Raw genomic sequence first — 9,395 nt, forward strand, 5'->3', positions numbered from 1 at the left:
TGAGCTGTGGTGTGGGTCACAGTTGTGGCTTGGATCCCATGTTGCTGTGACTGTGGCATAGGCCAGCAGCTATAGCTCTGATTTGACCCCTAGCACCATGGCACCATGATGTGCCATGAATGCGCCCCTAAAAAAAAACCAAAAAACTAAGCTTTGATATATTTTTTTTTGTCTTTTCTAGGACCACTCCCGTGGCATATGGAGGTTCCCAGGCTAGGGGTCTAATTGGAGCTGTAGCCACAGGCCTACGCCAGGGCCACAGCAACGCAGGATCCGAGCTGCATCTGCGACCTACACCACAGCTCACAGCAACACCAGATCCTTAACCCACTGAGCAAGGCCAGGGATCAAACCTGCAACCTCATGGTTCCTAGTTAGATTTGTTAACCACTGTGCCACGATGGGAACTCCATTTTTTTTTTTTTCTCAGCTTTGATATTTTGTAATTCTCTTTTAGCCACACAAAAATTAGAAATTCTCAGAAGGCTTAGGCATAGATTGTTAATATGAGGTTTTGACATACAAATTAGACTATCTTAGTGAATAAAGAAAAGAAATACAAGTTGCTTATAGGCACAATATAGAAATGTTATCATAAATTGTCAACTGTTTGAAAGATAAAAGATTTTAATAGATTACAGCTGAGTGAGTGGCTAACTATTCCATCAGAATCTTTTTATATTTAGTTCAGGAGTTTACACAAGAGTTAGAAAAAATGAAATTTAAAACCAAGATCTGGAAAGCACTCATTACATTAAGGGCAGGTCATTCTGGGGAGACAACCACTGGATTGTCAAAAACTGAAATAGGTGGAGTTCCCATCGTGGCTTAGTGGTTAACGAATCCGACTAGGAACGATGAGGTTGCGGGTTCCATCCTTGGCCTTGTTCAGTGGGTTGGGGATCTGGCATTGCTGTTAGCTGTGGTGTGGGTCGCAGACACGGCTTGGATCTGGCATTGCTGTAGCTGTGGTGTAGGCCGGCAGCTACAGCTTTGATTGGATCCCTAGCCTTGGAATCTCCATGTGCCACAGGTGCAGCCATAGAAAAGACAAAAAGACAAAAAAAAAAAAAAAATTTGAAATAGGTTAATTTTGTTTACTAATTGGTCAAATCTCAGCTGAAAGTCATGGATTTAGAAACTGCTGATGCCAGGCAGACAAAATCTGCACATAAGAAGGTGTCTAATTCAGAGCTGCTGGGGATTCTGTACCCCATAGGTTTCCAGTACGTTTCACTTGGAGCTCAGGCCACTGTCCTGAGCTTTTAACCTTGGAACATCACTTGGTCTGATGTGCTTGTTTTGTTCCTATTAGATGAATAATTTATAATCTCTAAAATTCAGTGTACTCTTATGTAAGTTGTGTTTAAATATAACCATTATGATGTTCTGTACATAACATACCCTGTTAATTTTCTTAATGATTTTTGAAAGGCTTAAAAGGATTTATCTACAAAATTTATAAGGCTGATTTAGTAGATTGAAAAGAGTGGCTTAAATGCTTAGGAAGATTTTGTTTCTTACATTTGTAATCCTCCCTTAGTGTATTTGAAATGTTTGAGAGAGTCAATTATGTTAAAATTGTACTTTGAAGAGTTCCCACTGTGGCACAGTGAATTGAGAATCTGACTGTAGCAGCTTGGATCACTGACGAGGCCTTAGTTCAATCCCCAGCCCAATGCAGTGGGTTAAAAGATCTGGTGCTACCACAGCTTTGGGATAGGTAATAGCTATGGCTCAGATTCAATCCTTAGTCCAGGAACTTCCGTATGCCATGAAAAAAATTTTTTAATTAAAAAAATTATACTTTGAAATAGCCAAGGGAATTTGATTAATGTTAAATATGTAAATATGTTACATGTATAAATTAACTGAAGAAACTCAAGGGAAAATAATTGTTCTTATTTTTGATTAAAATTATAAAATTTGTAAATAAAATAACAGCTGTTAGTTAAACTTAAATGTTTAAGGAAAACAAGATTTTTACCTTTGTAGTTATATAATATAATATGGATTAAAACAAATAATTATAAGGATTTCTTTTTATGCACAAAAGCCCAAATAGATTGGTAAAAGCCTCAACTTGGAGTTAACAAAAGCAGGAGTAGGCTGCAGGTAGAAGTTGTGGGTCAATCATTAGGGTATTTGAAGAAAGATCCACATTCCTAGCAGTAGGGTCAGTGAGACTCCACAGCTCACACATTGGTTCAAAGTGAAAAAGATGAAAAAAGGTATTCCATGCAAGTGGAAACTAAAAGAGGTAAAGGGTAGCTATACTTATATCAGACAATAAACTGGACATCTACATGCAAAAGAATGAAATTAGAACACTCTCTAATACCATACAGAAGAATAAACTCAAAATGGATTTAAAACCTAAATGTAAGGCTGGATACTATAAAACACCTAGGGGAAAACATGGGCAAAACACTCTGACATAAACTGAAGAAATATCTTTTCAGATACATCTCCTAGAGTAATGGAAATAAAAACAAAAATAAACAAATGAAACCTGATTAAACTTACTTTTGCATGGCAAAGAAAACTATAAACAAAACAAAGAGGCCATCTAAAGAATGGGAGAAAATATTTGCAAATGGTGTTTTGGCATTAATCTTAAAAAAAAAAACAGTCAAAAAACAGGCAGATCTAAATAGACTTTTCTCTGAAGAAAATATACAGACGATCAATAGGCACATGAAAAGATGCTCAATATCTCTAATTATTAGAGAAATTCTAATCAAAACTACAAGACATCACCTCACACCAGTCAGAATGGCCATCATCAAAAAGTCTACAAATAATAAATTCTGGAGCAGCTGTGGAGAGAAAGGAACCCTCCTACACTGTTGGTGGGAAAGCAAATTGGTATAACCACTATGGAGAACAGTATGGAAGTTCCTTAAAAAACTGAAAATAGAGTTACCATATGATCCAGCAATCCTACTTCTAGGCATATATGTGGATAAAAACATAGTTTGAAAAGAAACATACACCCAAATATTCAAAGCAGCATTATTTACAATAGCTAAGACATGGAAGCAACCTAAGTGTTCACTGACAGATGAATAAAGAAGATGTAGTATGCATACACATGGAATATTACTCAGCCATAAAAAAGAATGAAATAATGCTATTTGCAGCAACTAGGATGGACCTAGAGATTATAATACTAAGTGAAATAAGCCAGTCATAGAAAGACAGCTATCATATGATATTGCTTATATGTGGAATCTAAAAAAAAAGGATACAAATAAACTTATTTACAAACAGAAATAGACTCACAGACACAGAAAACAAATTTATGGTTACCAAAAGGGAGGGGGGGAGAGTGACAAATTAGGAGATTGGGATTAAAATACCCATACCACTATATATAAAATAGATAACCAATAAGGACCTAATGTATAGCACAGGGAAATACACTCAACATCTTGTAATAACTTATAATGGGGAATTCCCGTCATGACTCAATGGTTACCAAACCCCAACTGGAATCCACTAGGACATGGGTTTGATACCTGGCCTTGCTCAGTGGGTTGAGGATCTGGCATTGCCATGAGCTCTGGTGTGGGTGACAGATGTGGCTCAGATCCAGTGTTTCTGTGACTGTGGTGTAGGTTGGCAGCTGCAGCTCCAATTCGACCCCAGCCTGGGAACCTCCATGTGCCATGGGTGTGACCTTAAAAAGACCAAAACAAAACAAAACAAAAAAAACTTATAATGAAAGAGAATGTTAAAAAATGAATATATTTACATATATATGTATAACCAAATTACTATACAACTGAAACTAACACAACATTGTAAAATCAAATAATTTAAATATTTTTTAAAAAATAAGATATATGGGGCAGCTATATTTAGATAAAATAGATATTAACTCAAAAACTATAACGAGAGACAGTTGTTATATAATGATAAAGGAGTCAATGCATCAAGAGAGTGTAACAATCATATATACATGCACCCAACATCAGAATACCTTAATATATTAAGCAAATGTTAATAGATCTGAAGGAAGAAATAGGCAACAATACAATAATTAGAGGTGACTTCACTGCTGTACTTTAAACAATGGATAGAGCATTCAGATAGAAAATCAATAAGGAAACATTGAATTTGAGCTATACTTTATATGAAATGAAACAATAGACAACTATAGAATATTCCATTCAACAACAGAATACACGTTCTTTTCAATTGCATAAGAAATATTCTATAGGATAGATCATAGGAGAGATCGCAAAACAAGTCTTAGGAAGTTTAAGAAAAATCCTACTGTATCTTTTTCAGCCATAATGGTATCAATAACAAGAGGAAAATTGGAAAATTCACAAATATGTGGCAGTTAAACAATACAATTGAACAACCCATGGGAGAAAGAAGAAATCAAAAAATATACTGAGAAGTTCCTGTCGTGGCTCAGTGGTAACAAACCTAACTAGTATCCATGAGAATTCAGGTTCAAACCCTTGCCTTGTTCAGTGGGTTAAGAATCTGGTGTTGCCATGAGCTATGGAGTAGGTCACAGACACAGCTCAGATCCCATGTTTCTGTGGCTGTTTTAGCAGACCAGAAGCTACAGCTCTGATTCAACCCCAACCTGGGTACTTCCATATGCTTTGGGGTGCAGCCCTAAAAAGAAAAGAAAATCTTACAGAGTTCTTGCTGTGCCACAATGGAATCACTGGTATTTCTTCAGTGGCAGGGATGCAGGTTCAATCCCCAGCCCAACATAGGGGTTAAGGATCCAATATTGCCACAGCTATGGCATAGGTTGCAACTCCAGCTCAGATTCAATCCCTGACTGAGGAACTATGCCACGGAGTTTCTTTTGGGTTGGCAAAAAAAAAAAAAAAAAAAAAAAAATTGAGACAAACTAAAGTGGAGACACAACATACTGAAAGATGTGATGGAGCAAAGGCAATTCTAAGTGGGAAATTTACAGCAATAAAACTTAAGGAAAAAGAATGATCTCAAATGAACTACCTAAATTCACACCTCGAGGAACTAGAAAAATAAGAAAAACTAAGCCTAAAGTTAACAGAGAAAGAAAATAACAAAGATAAGTGCAGAAATAAATGAAAGAGTGACCAGAAAAGTAATAGAAAAAAATCAAAGAAATTAAGAGCTGTTTTTTTGAAAGAAATAAACAGAATTGGCAAACCTTTAGCTAGATTAAGAAAAAAGAGAGAGTAACTTATAAATAAAGAAATGAAAGAGGAAGTATTACAACCTGATACCACAAAAATCAGAAGAGACTACTTTGAACAATTATATACCAACAAACTAGATAACATAGAATAATGGAATAATTTGCAGAAATATACAACCTACCCAGGCTGAATCACAATGACATTGAAAACCCAAACAGACCAAAAGTGAGTGAAGAGATTGAATCAGTTATGGAAAACCTCCCAACAAAGAAAAGTCCAGGACCAGATGGTTTCACTAGTGAATTTTAGCAAACGTTTAAAGAAGAATTAACTCTAGTTTTTCTCAAACACTTCTAAAACATTGAAGGGGTGTGAACACTCCCAAATTTATTTTAGAAGGCCTAGTTTGCAGATACCAAATCTAGGTAAAACAGTACAAGAAGAAAAAAAAAACAAACATAGGCCAATATCCTTAATGACTATAGATGCAAAAATTCTTGACAAAAAGAATTCAGCAGCACAGTAAAAGATCATACATGATCAAGTAGGAATTATCCCTAAGATGAAAAGGGCAAAGATGATTCAACATATTGATTTAATAATTGTTAATATAATTAAAGATAAAAATCTTAGAATCATCTCAATAGATGAAGAAAAATCATTAAAAAAAATTCAACATCCTTTCATGATAGAAACTCAACAAATTGAGTATAGGAGGAACGTACCGCAACATGATTAAAACCATACATGACAAACCTACAGCTAACATCCTATTCAATGTTGAAAGCTTGATCAGAAACAAGACAAAGGTGCCCAATGTCACCATTTCTATTTGACATAGTACTGGACTCCTAGCCAGAATAATTAGGCAAGAAAAAGAAATAACAGGCATCTGAATTAGGAAGAATTAAAATTGTAGGTGACATGGTTTTATATATAGAAAATCCTAAAAACTCTACCAAAATACTGTTAGAACTAATCAACAAATTCAGTAAACCTGCAGGATACAAAATCAGCATACAGAAATCAGTAGGATTTCTATAGACTTATGCAATCCCTGTCAAGACTCTAATGACATTTTTAAACAGAAATAGATTGGGCATCTATCCGGACAAAACTCTACTTAAAAGAGGCACATGCACCCGCATGTTCATTGCAGCACTATTCACAATAGCCAGGACATGGAAACAACCCAAATGTCCATCGACAGATGATTGGATTCGGAAGATGTGGTATATACACACAATGGAATACTACTCAGCCATAAAAAAGAACAACATAATGCCATTTGCAGCAACATGGATGGAACTAGAGAATCTCATCCTGAGTGAAATGAGCCAGAAAGACAAAGACAAATACCATATGATATCACTTATAACTGGAATCTAATATCCAGCACAAATGAACATCTCCTCAGAAAAGAAAATCATGGACTTGGAGAAGAGACTTGTGGCTGCCTGATGGGAGGGGGAGGGAGAGGGAGGGATCGGGAGCTTGGGCTTATCAAACACAACTTAGAATAGATTTATAAGGAGATCCTGCTGAATAGCATTGAGAACTTTGTCTAGATACTCATGTTGCAACAGAAGAAAGGGTGGGGGAAAAATGTAATTGTAATGTATACATGTAAGGATAACCTGACCCCCTTGCTGTACAGTGGGAAAATAAAAAAATTATATAAATAAACAGAAATAGAAGAAAAAATCCTAAAATTTATTTGGAACTACAAAAGACCTCAAATAGCTAAAACAGTCCTGAAAAAGGAGAACAAAGCTGGAGGCATAATACTTCCTAATTATAAACTATATTACAAAATTACACTAATTAATACAGTATGGTATTGGCATAGAAATAGACACATTAGATCAATGAAACAGAATTGACAGCCCAGAAATAAACCTTCACATTTACAATCAACGAATATTTGATAAGGGAGCTAAGAATACTCAGTGGAGAAGAGACAATCTCTTTAATAAATGGGGATGGGGGAATAGAATATGCATGTACACAAGAATGAAACTGGACCCTTATCTTCTTACACTACTCACAAAAATTAACTCAAAACAGATTAAAGACAGCGTAAAACCTGAAACCATAAAAATCCATTTTTTTTGACATGTCATCTAAAGAACAAGCAGCAAAAGAAAAAATCAACAAGTAGGAGGACTACATTACACTAAAAAGCTCTGAGCAGCAAAAAAAACAACCAACAAAATGAAAAGGCAACCTATGGAATGGGAGAAAATATTTTCCAATCATTTATCTCATAAGGAGATAATTAAATTAAATGAAGTTAATATCTATAATATATGCAAAAATACAAATTATCCCATTAAAAATTGTCAGAGGACTGAGATAGGCATTTTTTTCCTAAAGAAGATATTCAGATGGCCAGCAGGTACATGAGAAGGTGCTCAACATCACTAATCAATGGAATGCAAATCCAAACCACGAGAATTACCACCTCACACCTGTCAGAATGGCTATTATCAAAAAGACACAAAATAACATGTGTTGGTGAGGATGTGGAGAAAAGAGAATCCTTACATGATGTTAGTGGGAATATAAATTGGTGCAGCCACTATGGAGAACAGTATGGAGGTTCCTCAAAAAATTAGAAATAGAACTACAAATTTGATCGAGTAGTTTCTCTTCTGGGTATCCTATTGAAGGAAATGACATTGTGATCTCAAAAAGATATCTGCACCTCCATGTTCACTGCATTATTATTTATAATAGTCAAGACATGGAAACAGGAGTTCCCGTCCTGGCTCAGTGGTTAACCAATCCAACTAGGAACTATGAGGTTGCAGGTTCGATCCCTGGCCTTGCTCAGTGGGTTAAGAATCTGGTGTGTGTGGCTACAACTCCAATTAGACCCCTAGCCTGGGAACCTCCACATGCCACAGGTGTGGCCCTAGAAAAGACAAAAAAAAAAAAAAAAAAAAAGGCATGGAAACAATCTAAGTGTCTGTCAATGGATAAATGAAGAAAATGTGACATATATAATATTTATATTTATAAATATACTTAAATGCATACACAATGGAATGTTATTATTTCAGCCATGAGAAAGAGGAAATTCTGCCATTTGGGACAATATAGATATACCTGGAAGGCATTATACCAACTGAAATAAGTCAGACAGAGAAAGACAAATACTGTATAATCTCACTTCTATGTGGCATCTTAAAAAAACCCATAGAGACAGAGAACAGAAGTGGAAGTTGGGGAAGTTCCTGTCGTGGTGCAGCAGAAATGAATCCGGCTAGGAACCACAAGGTTTGGGTTGGATCCCTGGCCTCACTTGGTGGGTTATGGATCTGGCCTTGCCATGGGCTGTGGTGTAGGTCACAGATGTGGCTCAGATCTGATGTTGCTGTATCTCTGGCATAGGCCAGCAGCAACAGCTCCAGTTGAACCCCTAGCCTGGGAACCTCCATATGCCATGATTGCGGCCCTAAAAAAAGACCAAAAAAAAAAAGTGGAAGTTGGGGCATGGGGGTATGGGTGAAGGTGGTCAAAGGGTAAAACTTCCAGTTATGAAATAAATTAGTTCTGGGGATATAATATACAATATGGTGACCGTAGTTAACAATGCTGTATTGTGGTTTTTATTATAGTTGATTTACAATGTCATGCCAGTTTCTCCTGTATAGTAATATATTGCATATTAACATTGTTAAGAAAATAGATCTTAAAAGTTCTCATCACAAGAAAAAAATGTAACTGTGAAGTGATGGAGGTTAACTAAATTTATTGTAGTAATCATTTTGTAATATATACATATATCAAATCATTATGTTGTACACCTTAAACTTATACAATGTCAATTATGTGTCAATAAAACTGGGAAAAAAGAGACATTTTTTGTTTTTCATTCACTTGATCCACATTTTTCCTTTACATTCTTTAGTGGATTCATACTAGTTACTTATAACAAGTCCTTTTTTTTTACTACCTCAAATAGCTAGGATATTTGCAGGTCTGTTTTATTATCTATTTTTTCCTCCTGGTTGGTCAGTCATGTCTTTCTGCTTTTTCTTATGTCTCAAAATTTTTGATTGTATGCTGGATATTGTGTGTGAAATAACCATAGAAACTGAAGTTAATATTTATTTTTCTCAGGAGGTGATTCCCCATTTCTTCCATGAGACAGAGGACTGAAAGGCTGAACACTCAATCTGGTCAGGGATTGTGCTAGTTTGGGCTGATTAGGTTTGCTGTCCTGGGCTT

The sequence above is a fragment of the Sus scrofa genome, chromosome 1 (genome assembly GCF_054392235.1).
Source record: "Sus scrofa isolate SSC_HxYL_T2T_F1_AM1 chromosome 1, Sscrofa_HxYL_maternal_Yorkshire_Landrace_v2.0, whole genome shotgun sequence".
Taxonomy (NCBI): Eukaryota; Metazoa; Chordata; class Mammalia; order Artiodactyla; family Suidae; genus Sus; species Sus scrofa.